The sequence below is a fragment of the Danio rerio genome, chromosome 4, assembly GCF_052040795.2.
Source record: "Danio rerio strain M-AB ecotype USA chromosome 4, GRCz13ab, whole genome shotgun sequence".
NCBI lineage: Eukaryota > Metazoa > Chordata > Actinopteri > Cypriniformes > Danionidae > Danio > Danio rerio.
This window is the reverse complement of record NC_141024.2, coordinates 60,945,883-60,957,632: the sequence shown is the minus strand read 5'-3', so window position 1 is coordinate 60,957,632 and position 11,750 is coordinate 60,945,883. Positions and strand designations below refer to the sequence as shown.

Sequence of the window (11,750 nt, the reverse complement as noted above, 5' to 3'; positions counted from 1 at the left end):
AATCCCTTATAACTGACAATTAAAGGCTCGGTTATCTTCTAAACAGGGGAAAAAACACGACTTTATTCATTTCTAATCATTTAAAGACACATAAATAAATCTGCATCAAATGAAAAATAATTTTTTGCAATCTTAACTAAATCTAAATCTAAACTAAAATAAACTAAAATAAACGAATGAACTTTGTTAAATAACATTATAATGTTGTTTCATAATATATTGTTAAATTATTATATTGTTGTTTTTATCCAATTTTATGTCCTATTTTGACACTCCTGTTATTCGGCAATGTTTAAACTTTACAGTAATTTTATTTTTTAGATAAGATTACAAAGATGTACAGTTCATTTGACACTGAGCCTTTAATTGTCATTTATTAGGGATTTATAAAGCATAAATTGTCCTTACTTTAGAAATAGGTAGAGTGGCTCTGATAGGCTAGTTGGCTTTAGCAGAAGTGGCCAATCTTGGAGCTCAGTTGGTGGCATCAGTTGCTCTGGAAGCGTTGGCTATGTCAGCAGCAGATCTGCCAGCTCTAGCACCACAGGCTCTGGCAGTTTTGCTGGAATGGGCCTGACTGTGGTTGAGGCTTTTGTGAGCGGTTCTGTTGACAGTACCTCTGGTGCATGTGGCAGTAATAGCTCTAGTGGCAACTGGCATCTCAGGCTCTGACATGGTGGCATCTCTACAGCGTTAACTCTTGCGGTGGTGGCAACTACAGTGACCCCTACATCCTTGTGCCTCAATGCACATTGTACAAGCACACAGAGGTCGAGTAAGTGGGAATATGGGGATTATTGTTCCTGAAAAATAAAAACAAATCACACAAAGATACTTAAAAAAAAAAAAAAGAAACTTATTAGTCCAACTTTGACATTTCTTACTCACCTACTTGATCCTCCCCTTTTGTCTACAGTCTTTAATAAAGTGCAAACCATTTTTTGCCCCACAGCATGTTTTTTTTGACAGCCGTCGTTGACTAGCCGTGCCTGATCGAACATGAACATTGTGCTGGCACCTGTAATGAGCCTACAGAAAAAAATATGAATGTTTAAATGTGTACAGAAGTGTGCAGAAATGTTAGATATTTTATTTTACATTTAGAAATATCAAACATTTACAACAAGGATGCAGCAGTATTCTAAATTATCTGTCAGCCAAACATATAGGAAATCTGAATTGCATGTATGTATTACTCCTGTAATCCTGCAAATGGAATGAGCACCTACACTGTAAAAAATTGCTGTTAAAAAACGGTCAGATTCTATGGTAAAATAATGTTTTTTCACTAAAACAGTAATATTCTGTTAAAAACAGTGCTTTCTGGGTAACATTTTTTTTTTTCGAGAAAGTAACCAACTGCAGAAAACTGTGAGCTAACAGAGTTCAGATTTGATGTTTTGAAGTCTGTGTTTGAAATCACACTTTGTGTCCTTGTTTACTATTTCATACACTAGTTAACTAATATAGTTCACCTGACAGTTTTAATGAACACTAATGAGTGAATTCAGACACTGATGAACACCTGCTGTTAATAATTACAATTACTGAAGAAAATAAACAAGAAACACAAACAGTGACTTGAGTTACAACATTAAATAAAATAAAATAAAATAAAACAGCTTCAGTCTCAGCAGAGGATCATTAAACAACTCCACAAACAACAGCAGACACACTTATTACTGACTGATTTGACTTCCATACAATTCTCATTGAGATCCAACAGAAATTAAGGTGTTTTTTGTGTCACCGTAATGGAGTGAGGGGCTGATTTAGTTGGGCTCTTCACCCTTGAACCCATTTAAGAAGACTTTCCAACTGCTGTAATACAGAGTTTACAAAACGTTTTGTAGGGATAGTTTACAGTTTAACCCAAAGAATGACCAGTCTGGTTGATGAAGAAGAGCCGGAGTCAGAGATTTTAAAAAAATAAATTAAGTTTACTGAAGATAGTTTGCAGTTTCATTCGCAGAAGCCAGCTTCAACACTCTCAATGAGTTCCTAGGCCGCTCTGCTTACAGTTTCAACAATCGAACAATTATACTCTTTACACAAGTCCAGAAAGGGTGGGATCCAGGTAAACAGTTCTCATTGGTTACAACAGAAATAGACAATTCTAAATTCATGCGTCAAAGAAACATAGTATCTACTTCCAGATATGGATGGCCTTAATGCATGCGTCAAAGAAAGCATTGTATCTGTCTCCAGATATGGATGGCGAGCTGATGCCTAGAGGTGATGTCGCCCTAAGTTATTAGGAGCTGATCTCCAACCTGTAAAAAGCTAAACCAGGAAAACAATAGACACAAACGACTATCTGTGTTAAAGACTCAAGGATGTTTCTTGTACGTTCAGCTGTGTTATCAGGCTGGTTCAAGACTGTTTCCATCAACAGTCTGCTGCAATATCTTTACAACACACAGTCTATCTCCACACAAAAAGAAATTACATTAAAATTAATTATACTCAACAGATCAATCAAACAGCTATAATATTATAGGCAATATCAGGACAACTAGAACAGGTGTCTTCTTCTCCTCTGTATGGGGAGAGAGAGAGAGATCTCCATGACCTATGACCTGGTTTGTGTGTTTCCTGAAAACAAAGTTAAAATAGACAGGCAAAAAGAGAAACAAGGACATAGAACATTCTTGCAGTAAGCAGTTTTAACTTATCCATTAGTTAAAATCAATTCACAGTTAAATACTGAGAAACAGGATGATGAAAAGGATAAACGTTGGTCCATGATGAGATGGATTGGAAAACAGAAATCCGAATCCTTCAGTCCCCCCTTTTGACCCGAATGGAGTCCAAACTCCGCTTCCGGTCAACCAGTGAGGTCACTAAGGAGAGTGAAAGTAAAGACTCATGCTCCCTTAATAAGTTCGCAGAGTTTTCTTCACCCCTTCTTGGACAAGCTGGAACCTAAAAATTCCAGTCCCCAAGCTAAGGGCTCTTTCACTCTCCACCCACAAAAGGAGTTCACGTTTCTCCTCATCGGTGGGATTAAGGGTCCTGCAAGCAGAAGTGAAAACATACAAAAAACAACAGCGGACCAAAGTCCAGAATGTGAACACAAATGCGCAAGCCCTAAAAGTCCTCCAGAAGTAAACAACTCATAATTTCCATCGATACTTCCTCTGATGCATCTACAACTTGCTCCAACTCTAAATCCAAACATACAGGCTAATTCTAGTGCTCAGAGATCCTCTGATCAGACACAAAAGGTCATCCACTCGACCTAAGCCACACAGGATTCAAATTCATGACCTGCAAAAACATCTTTATCTTCACCAGTTTTAAAACATTCATCAGCGTGTTCTGTAACTTCAAATTAGAATAATGAAAGATTTTTACATTAACACACATTAAACATGCCAACAGCACAGTAGTCCAATTCAGCACCATTACCATGTTTAATCATCACCTTGCTGAACTCCGTGTCAGTCAAGTCCACTTAAAATATATTTTTATTCAAATAATAATGTGATTGTAGTGATGCAACACATTCCTCTGTATCATTGATAGGAAGTGTACAAGCACCCTTGTCCTGGCCATAATGAGCTAAATTCACCTTCACAGTTAACAAACTAATATCAAATCCACTCTCTGGAAGCCGGGCTAAATGAATTGAGCCAGACCCTCAGTCACCTCAAAGAGACTAGATATAGATATTACCTGTCACCTAAAGACCAAGAAAGATGTAATGGTTTTTACAAATTATTAATCCAAGTCATTAACATGCAATAAGAGGGATTGTGAATCCATTTCTTTTGTTCCCACGTTTTAGGGGTTTAACAAAATCTTAGTCAAATTCAACAAAGATCAAACCTGAGTAATTCAAACTCAAGCATCTTTTAACAGAAATAAGACTAAACCTTATAATTATCTTCTCAACGTGTCATTTGTACCATTTACTTTACTCTGACTAAACCAGTCAACATAATCAGAAGCAAACAGTATGATTTTGTATAAAATTCATTTGATTCTTACTGTCTGGTCAATTAGAAATGCTCACAGGTTAGTTATTTGCTCAAACTTTTGATTATTTGAAAATATTTCATACCTGTCATTTGACAGTAAAACCTGTTTAAAAGCATTACCAATTGAACAAGAACAAACTGAGTTAACAACTCTTTTACCACATATAATCAAGACTCTTGCTTGGATATGGACTACTAAATTTTCATTTAAAGACAGTCTAAGTTTCTGTAAAACTTGTCAGTATTCACAATAATAATATTAACTTGAGTTGACTTGACTGCTTAAAAATGCTGTTAAAGTTCACGCTGCATTTCTGTTTACTAAAATGTTCATTTTTGCTGCAGCAGTATAAATACTTCTTACTGAATTTAACCATCAGATGCAAACACTTTCATTCAACTTTATCTCTTTGTTCTATACAACATCCAAACAATTATGTTCCTTTTCCATTGAGGACACACACACATAGACAGAGTGATTTACTGCAGCATTTGCCTTTAACACAAATGACTTCAACTCAATTCTCTGCTTATTTTTCCTATGCTAGAGTGAGGATGCTTTCTGGACTATTGTGGTTAGTGACTTAGCCAATGTCACTGTTTAAATGCCATCAAGTCTAAAATATTTAACATTAATATTCAGATAGCAAAGAATTAACTGTAATTAACCTTTGAACTTCTCAGTCAATTTAGACATGGGTTTGTAACCTGATATGAATGGCAGTCTTCAATTTCACAGCTATAAGCTAATAAAACTTGTTTTAAAATTATTATTATTCCAGAGAGTAATCTGAATCAGGAAAAGAAGTCATAATTAACGATTGCAAACAGAGCTGGATAACCCATCCATTTAAAGCTCATCTCATGTTCTGCATCATCTTTTCATCAGATTTACTCAGCATTATTGACTTCTGCAATGTCTGGCATTTCGCTTATACAATCTGTAATAATATACACTCATTTCAGAGGTTAGTGACAATATTCATACAGCAGGGACGAATCATTCCCTCAGGACAATAAGCATTATTGTACCATAGATATGAATATTGTGACAGCTCATAACTAAGTTTGCTTTTGGTGTTGAACTCGCACAAATTTATTCTTAAAATTCTCTGTCCAGTTTCAACTGGATTTACATGATCTTTTATCAAGTTTCAAAGTTTCTGTTTATAATCAATGTCTTTTCTGAAATCTATTGTTTTCTTAATATCGTTGCTAAGCAAGTCGATAACAGAAACAAAACACACCTCATGGCTTCACTCAAACAGTCTCCGTCTCTCTGTTTCATGCACATAAATTTTCAATAGTCTTAGACTATAACATTAAAATTATTACAATTCAGAATCTTTAATCATTCACCAACGTTCCAAATGTCAAAAGTTTTTATCTCTCAAAACTCAGTTGGAACTATTTAAAGACTAAGAGAATTTCTTGTAATTATTTTACCTTAACTGCTTAGTTCCATTCAGCTGTGTTATCCAAACCATCTCACAGCCAGTTTTTATCTTTAGCCAGCACCATCTCGAAAATGTCCTTTGCCATGAATAAGGACAAGCATCAGTAAAATACTATGAAAAATCAGACACATCAGTTAAAAATCATCTCAGCTTCACATTCAGGAGTTCAGCATTCTTAAAATTCAGACAAATAAAATATCCAGTGCTGTTAAAGCAGCCAACCACAATGATATTGGTAAAATTTTAAGAAACTGTACTGTCTCCAATGGTTCTTGAAAGCCCATTGCCATTATCTTTTTACCAATCATCTCCTTCAGGGTATCATACCCTGGCATAGTCCGTTGATGCTTGTCACAAGGACTGACATGTCCTTAATAAAGGCAGGATTCTCGTGATCAGGTCTGGACGGGGCCACTGAGGCAGACTACTGTAACTTCAAACAGTTCCCCTCTAAGGATGCTTTAGGCCGATAGAGCATCACCCCAGTCCAGCACCATCTTTTACATTAAACATCCCCCTTTTCGGGTAGATGCCCCGGGGTTTACGAGGGGTCCCATGCCTTAGGTTGTTTTCCGCTTTGGCCAAGGGAAAATCTTACCCGTCTTAGGGAACCCCCCTTCGTGCCCACCGGTCAACTGCCACTCACACTGCAAGCTCCTGTGCAGGCTTCCTCCTTGATTCAGAATTTTCTGCAAACTTGGGAAAGTGCAGTCAAGAACCATGAAAGCCATTGAGACTACCTACTAGAATTTAAACATTGAGACAGGTTAATCAAACACTTAAATCAACTGAATATCAAGCTGAGATTATTCAGGGAGTTTAGATATCACCCTGATCCATTCAGTGTCAGGGTCTACTACCTCAGTATAGCCATCAGGCCCTGTATGTGATGGTGGAGACTAAGGATAAGACAAAAGTTACAAACAGTAATAAACCACTGAAGACAAGACAAGAAATTTCCAAACAGTAATAACAACTGTTCAAATTAATTATCTCTATAGCTCAGCGGGTATATTAGTGTTTTTCAAGATGCTTTAACAAAAGCATTTTCATTCATTCATTTCTCTGTTCACTTAGTCCCTTTATTAATCCGGGGTCGCCACAGCGGAATGAACTGCCAACCTATCCAGCACGTTTTTATGCAGCTGGTGCCCTTCCAGCCGCAACCCATCACTGGGAAAACAAACAAAAGCATTTTGCAATCTCTTATTTGTTAACTTTGATTTTTAATTACTAATACCTCTATTAGTGCATACAAATTGAAATGTAGAATTTCTGTATTCATTCTAGCATTTCCTTTACATTGGGATTTCCAACTGAGCACTGTGCTTATCAATTGTTATGGAACAGGCAGATAACAGCTCTTAGCTGACATCTAATGAGAGAGAAAGAGAGTTTTGAGCAATCTAGAACGAAAATGCATGTTTACTAAATTTAAACATACATTAAACATAACATTAACCTCAATAACATAATTTTATTGTAATATCTTTTTACTCAAGCCCGTCCTAAAACATATAAAACAGAGTTGACATGCATTTTCAAAGTAATGCTGTTACAGTCAACAATAGTTTTAGATCTTTCAGGGGTTAACTGCATCCATCAAAGTATTATTTGAAAACCCCATTTATGTTACATATATATTTTTAAAAATATATAAATCCAACCATGAAGCTGCTTGTTTGCACAGACTTACATGGCACAGTTTTATACTTTTACTTTTACAGCCAAAACCAGTCATGTTGAGGGCTAAACCAAGATAGCAGTGCAGTCACACAGAATCTTATCTTCTAAGACAAAACATAAGCTATTCTTTATTCCCATAATGTTACTGCCAGTTTCTGTGCTTGCGATTTTGCTACTCGACACTCAATATTTAGATTTTAGCTTTTCAATGACAATTAAATGCCAAAGGAATAAAAATTTTTTTTTTTCTTTAAATCAGTTCTAAAATCATTTTAAACCTGAGAGCTTAGCTGAGCCATTTACTGCATTCTGCTCTCATCTATTTCTTTTTATATCTGAGTTCAACACCAAAAGCAACAAGAAATTGAGAGGGCACTCTTACCAACAGCGCTTGGCTTCTGCTTGATGAATCTGCAAACCATCCCAAGATGTGCAAACTGTCCAGACCGGTCCAATCCAGTTAGGGTCATAATTTTCTCGGGATTGCTCCTGGTGCATCATTGATCAATCAACCTCACCCTGATATTTCTAGGTATTTTGTCTGACTTTTGTGGCCACTACTATCTAATGGATCCCTATTATAATGTTATTTTTATTCAATTATTTCTTTCCCTAATAATCTGACCTACACTATTCTTATGGCATGCCTTTTGTCTGTGATGTAGTTAGATAGCAGTGGTGGAACTAATTACAATCTCGGGTTAATTTAGTCCACTACTGAATAAAAACCAGTCCAAGTTTTATCCACGAGAATGTGTTAAAACACACCCATCAACTGAGTATTTTAACTCTGGGTGAAAGAGGAGGTACACCTCTCAACTACTGTTACACTTATCACTTATAGGTGTACCACAAAAATGCACCAGCTCGCTAAGGGATTCCACACAAATCTACCACAAATTTCTGTGAATCCACCAGTGCCTTTCATTCACGTCTGAATGAGAAATCCACACTTTCATTCACGGCTGAATGAGAAATCCACACTTTCATTTACGTCTAACTGAGAACCAACAACATTCATTCACGTCTAAATGAGAACCAACAACGTTCCGTTACTACCCACCACTTCACAGACAATCCCTAGTCTTATAATTTTAAATCTTCCTACCTTCATTTTGTTGATTGATCTATGGTGTTACCAGTAAACAAGTGCCACGTATCCTCCACCAAAACTGTAGGGATAGTTTACAGTTTAACCCAAAGAATGACCAGTCTGGTTGATGAAGAAGAGCCGGAGTCAGAGATTTAAAAAAAAATAAATTAAGTTTACTGAAGATAGTTTGCAGTTTCATTCGCAGAAGCCAGCTTCAACACTCTCAATGAGTTCCTAGGCCGCTCTGCTTACAGTTTCAACAATCGAACAATTATACTCTTTACACAAGTCCAGAAAGGGTGGGATCCAGGTAAACAGTTCTCATTGGTTACAACAGAAATAGACAATTCTAAATACATGCGTCAAAGAAACAGTATCTACTTCCAGATATGGATGGCCTTAGTGTGTGCGTCAAAGAAAGCCTTGTATTTGTATCCAGATATGGATGGCGACCTGATGCCTAGAGATGAGGTTGCCCTAAGTTATTAGGAGCTGATCTCCAACCTGTAAAAAGCTAAACCAGGAACACAATAGACACAAAAGACCATCTGTGTTAAAGACTCAAGGATGTTTCTTGTACGTTCAGCTGTGTTATCAGGCTGGTTCAAGACTGTTTCCATCAACAGGCTGCTGCAATATCTTGGCTACACACAGTCTGTCTCCACACAAAAAGGAATTACATTACTATTAATTATACTCAAAAACAGATCAATCAAACAGCTATAAAATTATAGGCAATATATCAGGACAATAAAACAGCTGTCTTCTTCTCCTCTGTATTGGACCTCTAGTCATAGGAACAGATAGAGAGAGAGAGAGAGAGGTCTCCATGACCTATGACCTGGTTTGTGTGTCTCCTGAAAACAAAGTTAAAATAGACAGGCAAAAAGAGAAACAAGGACACAGAACATTCTTGCAGTAAGCAGTTTTAACTTATTCATTAGTTAAAATCAATTCACAGTTAAATACTGAGAAACAGGATGATGAAAAGGATAAACGGTGGTCCATGATGAGACGAATTGGAAAGCAGAAATCTGAATCCTTCAGAGTCCAGGCACAAAATGTGCCTATAAGGTCCCAGTAAAGCACTTTTATGCAGGGCCATTGTGGCTTTAACACAAAACAAAACTAGTTCACTTCTACTATGTAGCAAAATAGCACAATATCACTTCAACTGCATAATTACATATTTTGAAAGCATAAAGTAAAATCAGTAATAAATGAAGCATCTAAAAATATAAAGACAACATGGACTATTTTTCAAAGGTTTGGGACAAAACTGCTTTAGTTTATAAAAATGCAGATATAAAAGTAACCTTGTAAATAATTATTCCTTTTTAATATGTTAGCTTTTCCACTTGAATATGTTAAAATATAATTTATTCCAATGATGTTAAAGCTGCATTTGAGGCATTTGTGTCCTACATAAAATAATTTGAGACAAAACAACAAAACATAAAAAAATATACTTAGTTAAAAAAAAAACAAAGTAAGATTTTCATCTGTGTATTTTCTCTACCAATTGTACCTTAAAGGGTCACGAAACTCCAAAACACATTTTTTGAGCTGTTGACAGTCATATATGTGTCCCACACTGCTAAAAACACTATTAGGACACAAATATTTCACTAAAAAGTGTAAATTGGTTGTTTTTGCGTTATTTCAAGCAAATTTGTACTTCCGGTTTGAAACTAATTTTTGAAGCTGCGTCTCAACCATGAGATAATAGCGTGTATTCCAGCGTGCAGACTGGATGTCTGTGCCAGAGTGTGTCTTATTACGTCTTACAGTGCGGCTCGAAGGACATCTTTTGCCTTCAGAGCTGCTTTCGTGAAGAGATCATCGGCAACACTGCTAGAAGTTTACCATGGAGGTGAAAATGAAGCTCCATGACCAGGAATTGAACCTGGGCCACAGCAGTAAGAGCGCTAAGTCCTAACCACAAGACTACCAGGGAAGGCCTGGCTAAAGGTTGCCCTCTAGCCTAGCCTAGCCTAGCGGCATAAGTGCCTACCACTTAGAGGTCATCCAGCCAACTTGCAGTGTAATCTCCTCCACTTGTAGGTCTCTGAGCTGCAGCAACACCTAAGCGCTCTGACACACAGACACAAAAGAAACCAATGCTTTTAACCTCCTCTTGGAGAGGAGAGAGTCTCCGACCCTGGATCTCAGGTCTTCTATGGAGGGACTGTCAGGAATCCTGTAAGAGCATCCCATCCACACAACCTCTTGCCATATAAACAAAGCAGAATGTGTGGTGAAGGAACTCCGGGTTGAAAGAGCCTTGTCCTTGCTCCAAGCAATGTGCTAACAAGGTGCTGAACAGAGTGACGGTGGCACAAAGGTTAGCGCTTATGACTACGGATCAGAAGATTCTCGGTTACGGAAACCAAGAAACTGTGTATGAGAGAGTGCGTAAGTGTATGAGTGGCACTTGTGCAAGCAGAGCAGGGACGTGCCAGCGATCAGAATGAACTGGAGTTTGTGCCAAGACTGGCTTTCCAAAGTGGCAGTTCCCATATGGTCTAGCGGTTAGGATTCCTGGCTTTCACCCAGGCGGCCTGGGTTCGACTCCCGGTATGGGAAGGCTTGAGTGCTTTTGCTTCTGTCCTTTTGGCCAGCGGTCGGACTGCAGCTACCTCATACGATGTGGTTGTGGAACTACCCTGTAAGCCTTCGATAGCTCAGTTGGTAGAGCGGAGGACTGTAGGTGGGATGATGGCAATCCTTAGGTCGCTGGTTCGGCTCTAAGGGCATCTTTTGCGTTCAGAGCCGCTTTCTTGCCTTCACAAAGTGAGTTCACCACTGCTCAAAGTACAGCATGGAGGTGAAAAGGAAGTTCCCTGACCGATATCGAACCCGGGCCGCGGCAGTGAGAGCGCCGAATCCTAACCACTAGACCACCAGGGAAGGTCTGGCTGAAGGTTGCCCTCAAGTCTAGCTGTGGGCCTCCACCCAGGTGTGCTGCAGCTGCTCTGACAAAAATAACTCTAACCTTTGCAACCTCCTCCTGGGGAAGAGAAAGTCTCAGAGCCTGGATCACAGTTCTTCTTGGGAGGGACTGTCACATGCCCGGTGTAAGAGCATCCTATCGACACCACAACTTGCCATGACAACAAAGCACAGGAACTCCATGTTCACCGAGCCGTGTCCTCTTTCCAAGCAGGATGCTAATGAGCACTGCTAACACGGACTGGGCCAGTGGTGCAATGGATAACGCGTCTGACTACGGATCAGAAGATTCTAGGTTCGACTCCTGGCTGGCTCGTTCAGGATTTTTTTTGCGTTGCTCTCAGTGTAGTGCGGTCGCGGTTTGCCCCTGCCGGAGTTGTTCGCTTCTACTCTGGAATGAATCGAGTTTCTGGGGCCGCCAGCACAGAGCCTGTGGGGTGCTCTCCTGTGTTCAAAGGCTGCCCCAACTGCTCTCATGTCTTGGTCCCGTACATCCCTCAGGACTTCCAGAAGAAACCAGTACAGCCACTCTCCTGGGAAGACGGCAGTGACAGCTTGTAGACCAAAATGTTTGCTGTG

The 11,750-nt window shown here is 38.6% G+C and overlaps 2 non-coding genes across 2 annotated transcripts; both read left to right on the top strand.

The window, feature by feature from the left end:
• Positions 1-10,733: 10,733 nt before the first annotated feature.
• trnae-uuc (transfer RNA glutamic acid (anticodon UUC)) lies at positions 10,734-10,805 on the top strand. The gene has a single exon. It is a non-coding gene; the product is annotated as a tRNA-Glu (tRNA).
• Positions 10,806-11,414: 609 nt separating this feature from the next.
• On the top strand, positions 11,415-11,487 carry trnar-acg (transfer RNA arginine (anticodon ACG)). The gene has a single exon. It is a non-coding gene; the product is annotated as a tRNA-Arg (tRNA).
• The last annotated feature ends 263 nt before the right edge of the window (positions 11,488-11,750 follow it).